The following is an 18319-nucleotide window of genomic DNA, read 5'->3' as shown; positions in this document are numbered from 1 at the left end:
AAAATCAATAACACAACCATCAGTTCCTCCCCTCATGCCAGGGTACTAGGTGTAATCCTAGACTCCCATCTGTCCTTTCAGCACCAAATCCAATCACTGTCCAAATCTTGTAGACTTCACCTTCGCAACATCTCCAAGATACGTCCGTTCCTAACCTCGGAAACCACTAAGCAACTTATTCACTCCCTTGTTATATCTCGCCTTGACTATTGTAACTCCCTCCTCATTGGCCTATCTCATCGCAGGCTATCCCCTCTTCAGTCTATCATGAATGCTGCTGTCAGACCCATCCACCTTACTAACCATTCTGTGTCCCCCACCCCCCTCTGCCTATCCCTCCACTGGCTTCCCATTGCCCAACGGATAAAATTCAAAACATTAACAATAACATATAAAGCCATTTATAACTCTGCCCCAAATTACACCACCGATCTTGTCTCCAAATATCACCCAAACTGTCCTCTCCGCTCCTCGCACGACCTCCTGCTCTCTAGCTCCCTTGTCTCCTCCTCCCATGCTCATCTCCAGGACTTCTCCAGAGCTTCCCCCATCCTCTGGAACTCTCTACCCCAATTTATCAGACTATCTCCTACTCTGCCCACTTTTAGGTGATCTCTGAAAACCTATCTCTTCAGGGAAGCCTACCCTGCCCTCAGCTAATACTGGAATCTTCTACTCCTCCTACCAGTCCATCCCCCACAGTTACTACCTTTTGTACCACCAGCCACTCCCTCTTAGATTGTAAGCTCCAAGGAGCAGGGCCCTTTTAACCCTCTCGTATTGAACTGTATGTATTGTTGCATTGTCTCCCGTTATATTGTAAAGCGCTGAGCAAACTGTTGGCGCTATAGAAATCTTGTATAATAATAATAATAATTTATGCAACTGTCCATCCGGAATCTCTGGTTTATAGTCCAGATAAGCCTAAATATAGAGGTATTTATCTAAATATCCTTCCAGAACCACTGGTTTAAAGTCTGGATACAGACGAAATATAGTGCTGTACCTCCTCCATATTGTGAGTTGAAAGTGGCACTTGTAGTCACAAATAAAAATCTCATTGGAAAAACTGACAACATGAGAGCACAATTGGGAGATGGAAATAGAGCATTGTCATCCCATTGCAGAAAGTGCATAAACAAAGACCTTCATGGAAGGATTACCAGAAATTATTTTAAAGAAAGTTGCATATTTTCAAATATTGGGAATTAATTTTGACATGACATTAACAGGGTACAATTCCTCCCTAACCACTCTTTTGAATGTATACATGGTCCCCTCTCTCCTTTTTTGTATCTTGTTCACTCCCTTTTCCCTTACAGGGGCCCCTCATTTTAGTCCCTGGAGTTCACATTTGTTAAGTGATTCCATTTGGAAATTGTTAATTTTTACCTTTTAAAAGAAAAAAATGGATGCCACAGGTACAGGCAGGTTTGTAGTTTTATTGATAGAAGGCATGGCTGTTGATCTTGGGAATGACTGGTTTCCGTCAGGACAACCGTGATCCAGCAGGTGAGGAGTACGGGAACTATACTCTACAGAACCCTCAGTGTAACTGTATTACCTGTATATTGTCTGCCTACCAATACAAATGAAAGGTTCAGATCTTCGCGTGTCGGAAAAGCACACGAAAATAAAGGCTTTCCCAACATGCAGAGAAACACACTGTCTTTTAATTGTTAATGGCACCCCAATGCATCTGCAAATGTGCCGGGTTTTCATTTGCATCCAACTGCATGTTGCCAAAGCACCATACAATTCAGTGCGGATTATTTTTGGAAAATAGTTTGAAATTTTTTTTTCACATATCTTGTGCATAGGGCATTCCATTGAAATAAATAGGCAGTCCTACATATGGTGCACACGAGTGCATGAAAAACGTGCCAGCACTTCGTTCCACCAGTAGGTTTGAACCAAGTCTTAAAAAATACTTCTCAGTAGCCTAGCAATGTACTGGATGTGATGTCCGTCAAAAAGAAAGACCCCACCCCACACACACACACACACATACACACACACATTTTAGAGATTGGGATTACTTTCAAATAATCCCTGCTGATCCTGCCATGAAGGTCCTTGTTCAGACACTTCCTGTTATAGAGTGACAACTATGTCCCAATGGTACCCCCTTCTATTACATAACTCTGCCAGCTTTACTGTAAATGATTGAAGAGGAGCACCCGGTGTCCAGAAAGATGTCTCACGTAATGATTTTTGTAGTTGTCTATTGAAGATAAAAGTAAGTGAAGTCAATGTGTTTCAGGGGATTTATTTCCCCTTCTTCAGGGCTGTATTTCTTGTACAATGGTTAACCTCTGAGAGGGTTAAATATATTAAATCAGCTGCTCTGCAGTATACTGGTGTTGGCTGCCTTTGCTCTACAATGCTGGCACACTGCAAAGCTGCTGATCAAACACATTCTATTGCCAAAGTATTGGGCCCGCCCTCCAAATCATTGCATTCAGGTGTTCCAATCAACTCCATGGCCACAGGTGTATACAATCAAGCACCTAGGCATGCAGACTGCTTCTACAAACATTTGTGAAAGAATGGGTCGCTGTCAGGAGCTCAGTGACTCCAGGCGTGGTCCCGTGATAGGTTGCCACCTGTGCAATAAGTCCATCCGTGACATTTCCTGGCTACTAAATATTCCACGGCCAACTGTTAGTGGGATTATAACAAAGTGGAAGCAACTGGGAACAACAGCAACTCAGCCACCAAGTGGTAGGCCACGTAAAATGACAGAGCGGGGTCAGTGCATGCTGAAGCGCACAGTGCTCAGAAGTCACCAACTGTCTGCAGAGTCAATAGCTAAAGACCTCCAAACTTCATGTGGCCTTCAGATTAGCACAACAACAGTGTGTAGAGAGCTTCATGGAATGGGTTTCCATGGCCGAGCAGCTGCATCCAAGTCTTACATCACCAAGTGCAATGCAAAGTGTCAGATGCAGTGGTGTAAAGCACACCGCCACTGGACTCTAGAGCAGTGGAGACGTGTTCTCTGGAGTGACCAATCACACTTCTCTGTCTGGCAATCCGATGGACGTGTCTGGGTTTGGTGGTTGCCAGGAGAATGGTACTTGCCTGACTGCATTGTGCCAAGTGTAAAGTTTGGTGGAGGGGGATTATGGTGTGGATTTTTTTTTCAGGGGTTGGGCTTGGCCCCATAGTTCCAGTGAAGGGAACTCTTAAGACGTCAGCATACCAAGACATGTTGGACAATTTCATGCTCCCAACTTTGTGGGAATAGTTTGGGGATGGCCCCTTCCTGTTCCAACATGACTGACACCAGTGCACAAAGCAAGGTCCATAAAGACATGGATGAGCGAGTTTGGGGTGGAGGAACTTGACTGAGTCCTGACCTCAACCCGATAGAACACCTGAGATCAGTTAGAGTGGAGACTGTGAGCCAGGCCTTCTCGTCCAACATCAGTGTCTGATCTCACAAATGCGCTTCTGGAAGAATGGTCCAACCTTCCGATAGACACCCTCCTAAACCTTGTGAAGAAGAGTTGAAGCTGTTATAGCTGCAAAGGGCGGGGCCAACTCAATATTGAACCCTACGGTCTAAGACTGGGATGTCAGTAAAGTTCATGCGCGTGTAAAGGCAGGCCGACCAATACTTTTGGCAATATAGTGGATATTTAAAGTATAAGTTCACCTTTATACAAAAAATAATACATACACATTTTTTGCAGGTAAAAAAAAATGTGCATTTATTATTTTTTGTTGCAAAAGCCTGTAAACCATTGCACCAGCGATCAGCAGATGACATGCAGGTCACCTGCAGAGCTGTCAGTACATCTGCTTGCCTGTATGGGTTGTACGAGCAAGCAGATATACTAACAGAAAGACTCAATGAACTACCACGGCACTCCATTGTTGTTAACAGAAAGGTAGCAAACCTAGACCTCAATGGAGTCCATTACCTACTACCTAGAATTGGGATTCCCTCTATACCACAGGTGTCAAACTGGTGGCCCTCCAGCTGTTGCCAAACTACAAGTCCCATGAGGCATTGCAAGATTGACCATTACAAGCATGACTCCCAAAGGCAGAGCCATGATGGGACTTGTTGTTTTCCAACAGCTGGAGGGCTGCCAGTTTAACACCCCTGCTCTATACCTTCCACAGCCTCCAGCGGCACCATTCTAGCACTGTCTTCCACCCAAACTTGATACCCACACCTTTACTGTAAAGAACCCCTGCCTGTACACCACCTTATTTATTTATCTCAGGTACTTATATGGCACCATCAACTTACATATATATAATTGTTGTATATTCACATCAGTCCCTAACCCTCAAGGGGTGTACAGTCTAAGAGTCCCTAACTTATATACACATACTAGGGACAATTCAGACAGGATCCAATTCACCTACCAGCATGTCTTTGGTGTGTGGGAGGAACGGGAGTATCTGGAGGAAACCCACGCAGGCACAGGGAGAACATGCAAACTCCAGGCAGGTGGTGCATGGTTGGGATTTGAACCAATGACCTTAGTACTGCCAGGCGGAAGTGCTAACCATTTAGCCAATGTGCTTCACTGCTCTTCCTATAAAGAATCCTTTTCTAAAATAAGATCGTCTTTCCTCCTTATGCAGCTGAAACTTTATTATGATTGAACTTAATCTACAGCATATACATAATAATGTGGGTGATTTAGGTGCCCTTGCAGGGGCGGACTGACCATTTGTATACTCGGGCACTGCCCGAGGGCCCAGGGTCAGTAGGGGGCCCCATGAGATGCCCCTGGTACCTTTTTCATAGGCTTTTTTGAGTTTGGGCAAGGACACAGGGGCTTCATGATCCCCTATTGCCCAGGGGCCCCATGAGTTGTCAGTCCGCCCCTGTGCCCTTGTATACAGTTGTGGCCAAAATTATTCAACCCCCAATGCTGTAAAGGGGTTTAGGGACTATAGTGTACATTTGGAATTGTATTCAGAATCAAATCCTACAAGGACGTTGTAACTACCCAAATGCAACTAAAATGACATCAATTGTTTATGTAATACAGTAGTAAATGGTTCTTATGTGGTTTCTTCATTGCCACAATTATTCAACCCCTTAAAGACTACCACTCTGAAGAACAGAGGTTCATACAGGTGCTTTCCATCAGGTATTGAAAACACCTGTGGATGTCACCGAGCAGCAATCAAGCATAATAAGCACCAATTAGGCAGCTTTAAAATGACTGTGATACTCAGCTCCTTCTAGACATTTACTGGTGTGGTTACAAACATGGTGAAGGCAAGAGAATGGTCCAGGAAGACAAGAGAAGAGGTGATTTCTCTTCACAGGAAGGGCAATGGCTATAAGAAGATTGCAAAGATGTTAAACATACCAAGAGACACCTTAGGAAGCATCATTCGCAAATTCAAGGCAAAGGGCACTGTTGAAACGCTACCTGGTCGTGGCAGAAAGAAGATGCTGACTTCGACTGCTGTGCGCTACCTGAAGCGTAGAGTGGAGAGAAGTCCCCGTGTGACTGCTGAGGAACTGAGAAAAGATTTGTCAGATGTGGGTACAGAAGTTTCAGCCCAGACAATAAGACGCACACTGCGTAATGAAGGCCTCCGTGCCAGAACTCCCAGGCGTACCCCCTTGCTGTCTCCAAAGAATAAGAAGAGTCGACTGCAGTATGCCAAAAGCCATGTGGACAAACCACAAAAGTTGTGGGATAGTGTTCTGTGGACTGATGAAACAAAATTAGAACTGTTTGGGCCCATGGATCAACGCTATGTTTGGAGGAGGAAGAACAAGGCCTATGATGAAAAGAACACCTTGCCTACTGTGAAGCATGGTGGAGGGTCAATCATGCTTTGGGGCTGTTTTGCTTCTGCAGGTACAGGGAAGCTTCAGCGTGTGCAAGGTACCATGAATTCTCTTCAGTACCAGGAGATATTGGATGGAAACGTGATGCAGTCCGTCACACACCTGAGGCTTGGGAGACGTTGGACCTTTCAACAGGACAATGATCCCAAGCATACCTCCAAGTCCACTAGAGCATGGTTGCAGAGGAAAGGCTGGAACATTTTGGAGTGGCCATCGCAGTCACCAGACTTAAATCCGATTGAGAACCTCTGGTGGGACTTAAAGAAAGCAGTTGCAGTGCGCAAGCCTAAGAATGTGACTGAACTGGAGGCCTTTGCCCATGAAGAATGGGCGAAGATACCCGTAGATCGCTGCAAGACACTTGTGTCAAGCTATGCTTCACGTTTAAAAGCTGTTATAACTGTAAAAGGATGCTGTACTAAGTACTAAGATTGAATGTCACTTGGGGGTTGAATAAAACTGATAATGCTGTGAGCACAGAAAAGACATTTGTGGTTATTTCATTATAACTGTTATGTTATATTTGTCTGACCTACAAGTGCCTCTTTAATGTAAATGTAAGCAAGATGACTGAATGATCAAAAGCAATGTCAAACTGGCCAAAACACTCAATTTCAGTGGGGGTTGAATAATTTTGGCCACAACTGTAGCTCCAGAATTCCCTGTGTAGCTGGACAGCAGACAAGCTGCTCAGTAGATTTGTATTTTTTTTTATTTTTATTTTATTGTAAATATATATTAAAAAAAATGAAATGTCTAGAAAAAAGAAAAGTCACACAACACCTTCCAGAACAGGACGGACTGGAAAATGCAAGCCGGCTTCAATTTCATATTGAAACTATCCCGACTGCCTAAGGACAGCCATGATGATGATGAGTTAGAAATAAAGATCTGTCTGCCAATGATAAATGATGTCCAACGCAAACAAAAGCCGCTCTCCCATTCTTTCTGGCCATTTCTTTCTTTTTTTTTTTTTTTGTCCTACGCTCTCAAGATTTGTCAGTGTAAATATTTAACCGACTGGAATGAAGTAGCTGGATTTTTAACACCTGGCTTGAATTACACAGCTACCCCGTCCGTCATCCATCCTCTTCATCTAAACCACAAGCGTTGTGTTAATAAACAGCTGCGCTCAGAGCGGCTCGCTTGTCGGAGAGAGGGGCTCTTTTTCACGCACTCTACAGCGCTACAGCTTGTAGGGATTATGGAGTGTCATGGGGGTCATTCACTAATGTGGGAACGGGCGGGGGGACAAGCTTTGTCATGTTGGCTATCATGGCTGAGCCTTTTATGAGGGTGCATTCACGGCGCATAGAAAAGCGTACAAAACGCATTTTTAGACGCAGTAAGTGATTGTAGCTGTGTTAGTTCAATTGCAACAAGAACAATTAAGTACTGTCCATGATCCTTTTTTTATTTGCACTAACATCCAAGCTTTCGTGAAGAAAGGGGTATCTCCTTCTTCAAGGTCCAAACAGTACTCTACTGTACTCTTTGAGTACCTCTTGGACTTTGAAGAAGGGGGTATACCCAGTGGTGTATTTAGGTGTTGTGCTGCCCTAGGCAACACAAAAATTGGCGCCCCCACCCCGCAGAAAGAGCCCGACATTGACCAAGAACTCCCCTGTCCTCCACCCAAGCCTTCCACTACCATTGCCCCCTATACACCAGCCACCATCCCCCATGGCGAGAGAGAGAAAGACACTCACCTTCACATCTCCGGACATCCCCAGGAAAGAGAGCCGGGCTGTGCATATACCGTCCAGGGGCGGACTGACAACTCATGGGGCCCCGGGCAATAGGGGATCATGGGGCCCCTGTGTCCTTGTCCAAACTCAAAAAAGCCTATGAAAAAGGTACCAGAGGCATCTCATGGGCCCTCTACTGACCCCGGGCCCTCGGGCAGTACCCGAGTTTCCAAATGGTCAGTCCGCCCCTGACACCATCATGAAACCCGCAACCTCTCTCGGAAACCCAGCAGGTCCCCATACCGTGTGTCCCTTCTTCTGTTCCTTGTTCCAAGAGGCAGTGCTGCCCCCCCCCCCTCAAAAATACCATCTTATGCAAATGCCTTGTTTACCTTGTGGCAAATACACCCCTTAAAACTTACCCCGAAAATTTGAATGTTAGTGCAAATTAAGAAAGTATCGGTGACAGTACTTAAACACTTACGCTCCGGAAGGGTTTACCCCCTTCATGACCAGAGTATTTTTCTGCTATTCAGCGCTGCGCTACTGGCAATTGCTCGGTCATGCAGCACTGTACCCAAATGAGATTTATATCATATTTTTCACACAAATAGAGCTTTGTTTTGATGGTATTTGATCACCAATGGGTTTTATATCTTATATAAATGAAAGAAAGACTGAAAATTTTAAAGAAAAAACCCAATATTTTCTACTTTCTGTTACAAAACATATCCTATAAAAAAATCAAATTTTTTTCATAATTTGTTTTCATTTTTCATTTCGGCCGAAATGTATTCTGCTATGTCTTTGGTGAAAAAAAAATCCCAATAAGTGTATATTGAATGGTTTATGTGGAAGTTATAGCGTCTACAAACTATGGTATAGATACTGTAATTTACGCAGCTATGATGCTATACTGGTAATGGTGATGATCAACGTCTTATAGTGTGACTGTGATAGTGTGGAGGGCAATCTGGTGCTAGCTGACACTGGATAGAGGTACACTTACTGACACTGACATCGATGGTGACACTAATACAGTAATCAATGCGAATGCTGTAAACTGCCACTGTACTAATGACACCGGCTGAGAAGGGGTTAATTACCATTAAGTACCATTAAGCATTACCCTCTGAATCCTCCTGTATTCAGTTGTATTGTAACTGTGTTGCTTTTACTAATTGATGTGGATATATTTTCTCCCTTCTTTGCAGGGAGAAAACACAGCCACGCCTCTGCTTCCTGTACAGAGCCCTAATACAGTGATCAATGATAATATACATTGTCACTGTACTAATGGCACTGGGTAGGAAGGGGTTAAGATCTAGGAGCAACCAAAGGGTTAACTGTGTGCCTAACAATTTGTTAAGTGTTTACTGTGTGCTGATTTTACTAAGAGATGTGCCAGCTGTCAGGATAGAGCTCTGTGTTGTTTACAATCACAGAGATCTGTCCTATCATTCGCTCTGCTGATTGATGGGTCCCCACCATAAATCATTGGCCGGGACCCACTGATTGGCTTGCTGTAACAAACCACAGCACAGTTTTCTTTTACATGTGGATGGCCACATGTGTGTGAATCACTTACCTGGGGAGGAGATGGCACCAGGATGCAGTATGGGAAGAAGGCAAGCCAGCGGAAGCAGTGTGATGCTTTGCGTAATGTTCTGCTGGGAAACCTTGGGTCCTGACGTCATGTGGATATTACTTTGAAATGAACAACCTACCTAAACATTGTTGTTGGCCAAATGCACCCCTTTATGGAAACGGTATTCACTGATGGTAGTGGCCCCTTTCAGCAGGATACTGTGCCCTGCCACAGTGCAAAAATGGTTCAAGAATGCTTGAAGAACACAACAAGTTTGAGGTGTTGACTTGGTCTTCAAATTCTCCAGATCTCAATCCAATCAAGTTTCTGTGGGATGTGACCGAAAAACAAGTCCAATCCATGGAGGCCCCACCATTCAACACACAGGACTTAAAGGATCTGCTATTGAAAGCCTGGTGTCAGAAACCACAGCATACCTTCAGAGGTCAAGTGGTGACCATGACCTGATGGGGTAGAGCTGTTTGGGTGGCAAAAAGGGGACCTACTCAATATTAGGTGGGTGATCATAAAGTTATGATTGATACGTATATATATATATATATATATATATATATATATCAGGGGCGGACTGACCACTCATGGGGCCCCCAGGCAATAGGGGATCATGGGGCCCCTGTGTCCTTGCCCAAATTTAAAAAAGCCTATGAAAAAGGTACCAGGGGCATCTTATGGGGCCCCCTACTGACCCCGGGCCCTCGGGCAGTGCCCGAGTTTCCAAATGGACAGTCCGCCCCTGATATATATATATATATACACACATATATATATATATATATATATATATATATATATATATATATATATATATAGTGTATATGTTATATAAAGTTGTGCTCAAAAGTTTACCTCTCCTTAAAGAATTGGTAATATACAGTATGTAACATTTAAAAAACAAAAAGTGTGCATCCCCTTAGTTCTTAATACTGTGTATTGCCCCCTTTAGCATCAATGATAGCATCCAGTCTTTTGTAATAGTTGTCTATGAGGCCCCAAATTCTTGCAGGTGGTATAGCTGCCCATTCGTCTTGGCAAAATGCCTCCAGGTCATGCACAGTCTTGCATGAACCGCACGTTTAAGATCTCCTCAGACTGGCTCGATGATATTAAGGTCAGGAGACTGTGATGGACACTCCAGAACTTTCACCTTTTTCTGCTGTAGACAAGGGAGGGTCAACTTGGTCTTGTGCTTATTGTCACTGTTGTGCTGGAAAGTCCAAGAGTGTCCCACGTGCAGCTTTCATGCAGAAGAATGCCGGTATTTTCTGGTAACAATGCTGCATTTATCTTGCCATCAATTTTTACAAGATTTCCTGTGCCTTTAGATCTCACCCCCCTTAAAATATCAGTCAGCCACCACCATGCTTCACAGTGGGAATGGTATTCTTGAAGCTATAGGCCTTGTTAACCCCTCTCCAAACATAGGTTGTGGCCATAAGGCTCTATTTTGATCTCGTCACTCCAGATTACAGTGTGCCAGAAGCCAGAAGGTTGTCAAGATGTTCTCAGGCATATTGTAATCTGGCTTTTTTATGGTATTAGTGCAGTAAGGGCTTGTTTCTGGCAACTCAACCATGCAGCTCATTTTTCGTTCAAGTATTGTCATATTGTGCTCCTTGAAACAACCACACCATCTTTTTTCCAGAGCAGCCTGTATTTCTCCTGAAGTTAACTGTGGGTTTTTCTATGTAACCCGGACAATTCTTCTGGCAGTTATGGCTGCAATCTTTCTTGATCTACCTGACCTTGGCTTGGTATCAAGAGATCCACGAATTTTCCACTTCTTAATAAGTGATTGAACAGCACTGATTGGCATATTCAAGGCCTTGGATATCTTTTTAGATCCCTTTCCATCTCTATAAAGTTTCATTACACAGGTCTTTTGACAGTTATTTTCTGCTCCCCATGGCTCAGTATCTAGCTTGCTCAGTGTGTCCACGTGAGACACAGTTTTGAGCACAACTCTCTCTCTCTCTCTCTCTCTCTCTCTCTCTCTCTCTCTCTCTCTCTGTATATACAGTGGGGCAAAAAAGTATTTAGTCAGCCACCAATTGTGCAACTTCTCCCACTTAAAAAAGATGAGAGAGGCCTGTAATTGGCATCATAGGTAGACCTCAACCATGAGAGACAAAATGAAAAAAAAAATCCAGACAATCACATTGGCTGATTTGGAAAGAATTTATTTGCAAATTATGGTGGAAAATAAGTATTTGGTCAATATCAAAAGTTCATCTCAATACTTTGTTATATATCCTTTGTTGGCAATGACAGGTCAAACGTTTCCTGTAAGTCTTCACAAGGTTGGCACACACTGTTGCTGGTATGTTGGCCCATCCTCCATGCAGATCTCCTCTAGAGCAGTGATGTTTTGGGGCTGTCGCTGGGCAACACGGACTTTCAACTCCCTCCAAAGGTTTTCTATGGGGTTGAGATCTGGAGACTGGCTAGGCTACTTCAGGACCTTGAAATGCTTCTTACGAAGCCACTCCTTCGTTGCCCGGGCAGTATGTTTGGGATCATTGTCATGTTGGAAGACCCAGCCACGTTTCATCTTCAATGTCCTTGCTGATGGATGGAGGTTTGCACTCAAAATCTCACGATACATGGCCCCATTCATTCTGTCCTGTACATGGATCAGTCGTCCTGGTCCCTTTGCGGAGAAACAGCCCCAATGCATGTTGTTGCCACCCCCATGCTTCACAGTAGGTATGGTCTTCTTTGGATGCAACTCAGCATTCTCTCTCCTCCAAACACGACGAGTTGTGTTTCTACAAAACAGTTCTATTTTGGTTTCATCTGACCATATGACATTCTCCCAATCCTCTTCTGGATCATCCAAATGCTCTCTAGCAAACTTCAGACGAGCCCGGACATGTACTGGCTTAAGCAGAGGGACACGTCTGGCACTGCAGGATCTGAGTCCCTGGTGGTGTAGTGTGTTACTGATGGTAGCCTTTGTTATGTTGGTCCCAGCTCTCTGCAGGTCATTCACTAGGTCCCCTCGTGTGGTCCTGGGATTTTTGCTCACCGTTCTTGTGATCATTTTGACCCCACGGGGTGAGATCTTGCGTGGAGCCCCAGATCGAGGGAGATTATCAGTGGTCTTGTATGTCTTCCATTTTCTAATTATTGCTCCCACAGTTGATTTGTTCGCACCAAGCTGCTTGCCTATTGCAGATTCAGTCTTCCCAGCCTGGTGCAGGTCTACAATTTTGTTTCTGGTATCCTTCGACAGCTCTTTGGTCTTCACCATAGTGGAGTTTGGAGTGTGACTGTTTGAGGTTGTGGACAGGTGTCTTTTATACTGATAACAAGTTCAAACAGGTGCCATTGATACAGGTAATGAGTGCAGGACAGGGGAGCCTCTTAAAGAAGAAGGTACAGGTCTGTGAGAGCCAGAAATCTTGCTTGTTTGTAGGTGACCAAATACTTATTTTCCACCATAATTTGCAAATAAATTCTTTCCAAATCAGCCAATGTGATTGTCTGGATTTGTTTTCTCATTTTGTCTCTCATAGTTGAGGTCTACCTATGATGCCAATTACAGGCCTCTCATATCTTTGCAAGTGGGAGAACTTGCACAATTGGTGGCTGACTAAATACTTTTTTGCCCCACTGTATATATATATAGTCTATTCAGCTCTTTAAGTTGAGTTCAGCATTTTTATACACATTTCCCAACTGTTTCCAGAGACATTAAATCAATATGAGACCAAGAATTCCATCCTGACCCATTCCTAGCCACTCCAACACACCCCATATATGGGCAAAATATCTCACGGCTGAGCAGAAAATGATCTTATAGTAATAATCTATTCATTTACGATGCTATTAAAGCTGCCAAAATTCATTAGCACTCCAACCCACTTGAGGAAAAAGTTGTAAATTTTTCTTAAAATGCCTTAAATTATCGAAAATGTAGACAAAGCCCTTGTGATCTGGAACTGCGCCTGTCTCTGTAATGCCAAAAATATATTTTTGTTCATAGTTACACTTTTTCTCCTGTCCTTTCTGTGCAAACAAGAACAGCACTAAGTGTTTGTTCATTCATTGCAGCTCTGCTTCCTAAGGAAAGCTGGTGAGACTCCAAGGCTGTATTTTATTTTATTTTTTTTTATTATTTTAATGATTATTGGGATGAGTTCATGATGGGTAGCAGGAATGCATAAAGACTCCTCTTGTTGGATGACAACATATGTTGCATTTAAAGTGGACAATTCAGTTACTTTACAAATCTCCATGATTACATTCCTGACATATCACAATATATGTATTATGTATTTTTGTTATTAAGCGCATCCGTACCACCCTATATAGAACTACTGCTACAGGGCGGCAGGGCTGCGCAAAATCACGCATATATACATGATTTTGCATTGCCGGGTAGGGGGCGCTTGCGCAGTCATACCCGTGCCGCCATTGGTGGCTACGGATGTCAATCACCGGGTCCCAGCTGGAGATTTCCTGCCGGCACCTGGTGATCACTGAGTAACACTGACAGGGGAGAGACCTGTGTGTAAACAGCCCAGGTCTCTTTCCTGCCAGCAGTAACATGCTGCTGTGTATTTCTCAGAAATACACCGCAGCATGCTTCCTTAGTAAAAACACACACAGAACACATAGTAAAACAGCACACAGTTAACCCTTTGATCACCCCAGATGTTAACCCCTTCCTGCCCAGTGCCATTAGTACAGTGTCAGTGCTTTTTTATTAGCACTAATCACTATATTGGTGTCACTGGGGGTGTCAGTGGCAGTCAGTTACCCTCAGTGTCAGAATGCCCGCCTCACTTCCGCTATAAGTCACTGATCGCCGCCATTACTAGTATGAAAAAATAAAAATTCCAGTATATACAGGTGAAACTCGAAAAATTACAATATCATGCAAAAGTTCATTTATTTCATTAATGCAACTTAAAAGGTGAAACTAATATATGAGATAGACTCATTACATGCAAAGCAAGATAGTTCAAGCCGTGATTTGTCATCATTGTGATGATTATGGCTTACAGCTCATGAAAACCCCAAATCCACAATCACAGAAAATGAGAATATTACCTGCAATCAATAAAACAAGGATTGTACATAGAACAATATCAGACCTCTGAAAAGTATAAGCATGCATATGTACTCAGTACTTGGTTTGGGCCCCTTTTGCAGCAATTACTGCCACGGCGTGGCATGGAAGCTATCAGTCTGTGGCACTGCTGAAGTGTTATGGAAGACCAGGATGCTTCAATAGCGGCCTTCAGCTCTTCCGCATTGTTCGGTCTCATGTCTCTCATCTTTCTCTTGGCAATGCCCCATAGATTCTCTATGGGGTTCAGGTCAGGTGAGTTTGCTGGCCAATCAAGCACAGTAATCCCACGGTCATTCAACCAGGTTTTGGTTATTTTCGCAGTGTGGGCCGGAGCCAAGTCCTGCTGGAAAATGAAGTCAGCATCCCCATAAAGCTCGTCTGCGGAAGGAAGCATGAAGTGCTCCAAAATCTCCTGGTAGACGGCTGCGTTGACCCTGGACTTAATGAAACACAGTGGACCAACACCAGCAGATGACATGGCTCCCCAAATCAACACAGACTGTGGAAACTTCACACTGGACTTCAAGCATCTTGCAGTGTGTGCCTCTCCATTCTTCCTCCATACTCTGGGTCCTTGGTTTCCAAATGAGATGCAAAAGTTGCTCTCATCAGAAAAGAGGACTTTGGACCACTGAGCAACAGACCATGTGTTTTTCTTTAGCCCAGGTAAGACGCTTCTGACGTTGTTTGTTGTTCAGGAGCAGCTTGACAAGAGGAATACGACATTTGAAGCCCATGTCCAGGATCCATCTGTGTGTGGTGGCTCTTGATGCACTGACTCCAGCCTCAGTCCACTCCTTGTGAAAGTCCCCAACACTTTTGAATGGCCTTTTCCTGACAATCCTCTCCAGGCTGCTGTCATCCCTGCTGCTTGTGCACCTTTTTTTTCCACACTTTTCCCTTCCACATAACTTTCTATTAATGTGCTTTGATACAGCACTTTGGGAACATCCAACTTCTTTTGCAATTCCCTTTTGAGGCTTTCCCTCCTTATGGAGGGTGTCAATGATGGTTTTCTGCACAACTGTCAGGTCAGCAGTCTTTCCCATGATTGTGATTCCTACTGAACCAGACTGAGAGACCATTTAAAGGCTCAGGAACCCTTTGCAGGTGTTATGGCTTAATTAGCTGATTAGAGTGGGACACTTTGAGCCGAGAATATTGTACCTTTTCACAATATTCTCATTTTCTGAGATTGTGGATTTGCTGTTTTCATGAGCTGTAAGCTATAATTAGAGATGAGCGAATCGAAGTATCCGAAGTGGAATTCGAGTCGAATATCGGAAAAATTTCGATTCGTGCCGAATCCGAAAAACAGCCTAATTCGGACGCGCGAATCGAAATTTTTCCGAAAATGGCGGCTGACATGTGCGGCGACGGAGCGGGGATGTCGGGGAAGGCGCGCAGACAAGGCGCGCTGCCCCATAATGCATTCCTCAACGACATGTGATCGCATCAGCCAATCAGCAGCCAGCCAGCCAGCACTGTGTAATGGTCGAGGTATATATAGCGGCCATTTTGGAAATCTTCATTTGCCTGCAGTCATTGAACAGAGGCAGACCGCTCTGTACTAGGGACAGGGACAGAGTTAGGGCCACAGAAACGAGAATTGGGGACAGAGAGAAGTTACTTAGGGACAGAGAACCATTACTCAGGGACACAGACTTGTTAATGAGGGCCACAGAATCGTTATTTAGGGACAAAGAAACGCTAGTTAGGGCCACAGAATTCATACTCAGGGACAGACAGAATTGTTACTCAGTGCCAGAGAATTGTTACTTAGGGCCACAGAAACGTTATTAGGGCCACAGAATTTTTACTCAGGGACAGACAGAATTGTTACTGAGTGCCAGAGAATTGTTACTCAGGGACAGACAGAATTGTTACTGAGTGCCAGAGAATTCTTACTCAGGGCCACAGAATTCATTCTCAGGGACAGACAGAATTGTTACTCAGGGACAGACAGAATTGTTACTGAGTGCCAGAGAATTGTTACTCAGGGACAGACAGAATTGTTACTGAGTGCCAGAGAATTGTTACTCAGGGACAGACAGAATTGTTACTGAGTGCCAGAGAATTGTTACTCAGGGACAGACAGAATTGTTACTGAGTGCCAGAGAATTGTTACTCTCACAGACACAAAATTGTTACTTGCACAGACACAGAATTGTTACTTGCACAGACACACAATTGTTACTCAGGGCCACTGAATTCATACTCAGGGACAGACAGAATTGTTACTGAGTGCCAGAGAATTCTTACTCAGGGCCACAGAATTCATACTCAGGGACAGACAGAATTGTTACTCAGGGACAGACAGAATTGTTACTGAGTGCCAGAGAATTGTTACTCAGGGACAGACAGAATTGTTACTGAGTGCCAGAGAATTCTTACTCAGGGACAGACAGAATTGTTACTGAGTGCCAGAGAATTGTTACTCTCACAGACACAAAATTGTTACTTGCACAGACACAGAATTGTTACTCGCACAGAGACAGAATTGTTACTCAGGGCCACAGAATTCATACTCAGGGACAGACAGAATTGTTACTGAGTGCCAGAGAATTGTTACTCAGGGACAGACAGAATTGTTACTGAGTGCCAGAGAATTGTTACTCTCACAGACACAAAATTGTTACTTGCACAGACACAGAATTGTTACTTGCACAGACACACAATTGTTACTCAGGGCCACAGAATTCATACTCAGGGACAGACAGAATTGTTACTGAGTGCCAGAGAATTCTTACTCAGGGCCACAGAATTCATACTCAGGGACAGACAGAATTGTTACTCAGGGACAGACAGAATTGTTACTGAGTGCCAGAGAATTGTTACTCAGGGACAGACAGAATTGTTACTGAGTGCCAGAGAATTGTTACTCTCACAGACACAAAATTGTTACTTGCACAGACACAGAATTGTTACTTGCACAGACACACAATTGTTACTCAGGGCCACAGAATTCATACTCAGGGACAGACAGAATTGTTACTGAGTGCCAGAGAATTGTTACTCAGGGACAGACAGAATTGTTACTGAGTGCCAGAGAATTCTTACTCAGGGCCACAGAATTCATTCTCAGGGACAGACAGAATTGTTACTCAGGGACAGACAGAATTGTTACTGAGTGCCAGAGAATTGTTACTCAGGGACAGACAGAATTGTTACTGAGTGCCAGAGAATTGTTACTCAGGGACAGACAGAATTGTTACTGAGTGCCAGAGAATTGTTACTCAGGGACAGACAGAATTGTTACTGAGTGCCAGAGAATTGTTACTCTCACAGACACAAAATTGTTACTTGCACAGACACAGAATTGTTACTTGCACAGACACACAATTGTTACTCAGGGCCACAGAATTCATACTCAGGGACAGACAGAATTGTTACTGAGTGCCAGAGAATTCTTACTCAGGGCCACAGAATTCATACTCAGGGACAGACAGAATTGTTACTCAGGGACAGACAGAATTGTTACTGAGTGCCAGAGAATTGTTACTCAGGGACAGACAGAATTGTTACTGAGTGCCAGAGAATTCTTACTCAGGGACAGACAGAATTGTTACTGAGTGCCAGAGAATTGTTACTCTCACAGACACAAAATTGTTACTTGCACAGACACAGAATTGTTACTCGCACAGAGACAGAATTGTTACTCAGGGCCACAGAATTCATACTCAGGGACAGACAGAATTGTTACTGAGTGCCAGAGAATTGTTACTCAGGGACAGACAGAATTGTTACTGAGTGCCAGAGAATTGTTACTCTCACAGACACAAAATTGTTACTTGCACAGACACAGAATTGTTACTTGCACAGACACACAATTGTTACTCAGGGCCACAGAATTCATACTCAGGGACAGACAGAATTGTTACTGAGTGCCAGAGAATTCTTACTCAGGGCCACAGAATTCATACTCAGGGACAGACAGAATTGTTACTCAGGGACAGACAGAATTGTTACTGAGTGCCAGAGAATTGTTACTCAGGGACAGACAGAATTGTTACTGAGTGCCAGAGAATTGTTACTCTCACAGACACAAAATTGTTACTTGCACAGACACAGAATTGTTACTTGCACAGACACACAATTGTTACTCAGGG

This window comes from Staurois parvus, unplaced genomic scaffold (genome assembly GCF_062004578.1).
Source record: "Staurois parvus isolate SC_StPar_1 unplaced genomic scaffold, SC_StPar_1.0 ptg000697l, whole genome shotgun sequence".
In the NCBI taxonomy this organism is placed as follows: Eukaryota; Metazoa; Chordata; class Amphibia; order Anura; family Ranidae; genus Staurois; species Staurois parvus.
The sequence above is the reverse complement of the archived record's forward strand: the minus strand, read 5'-3'. Positions refer to the sequence as shown.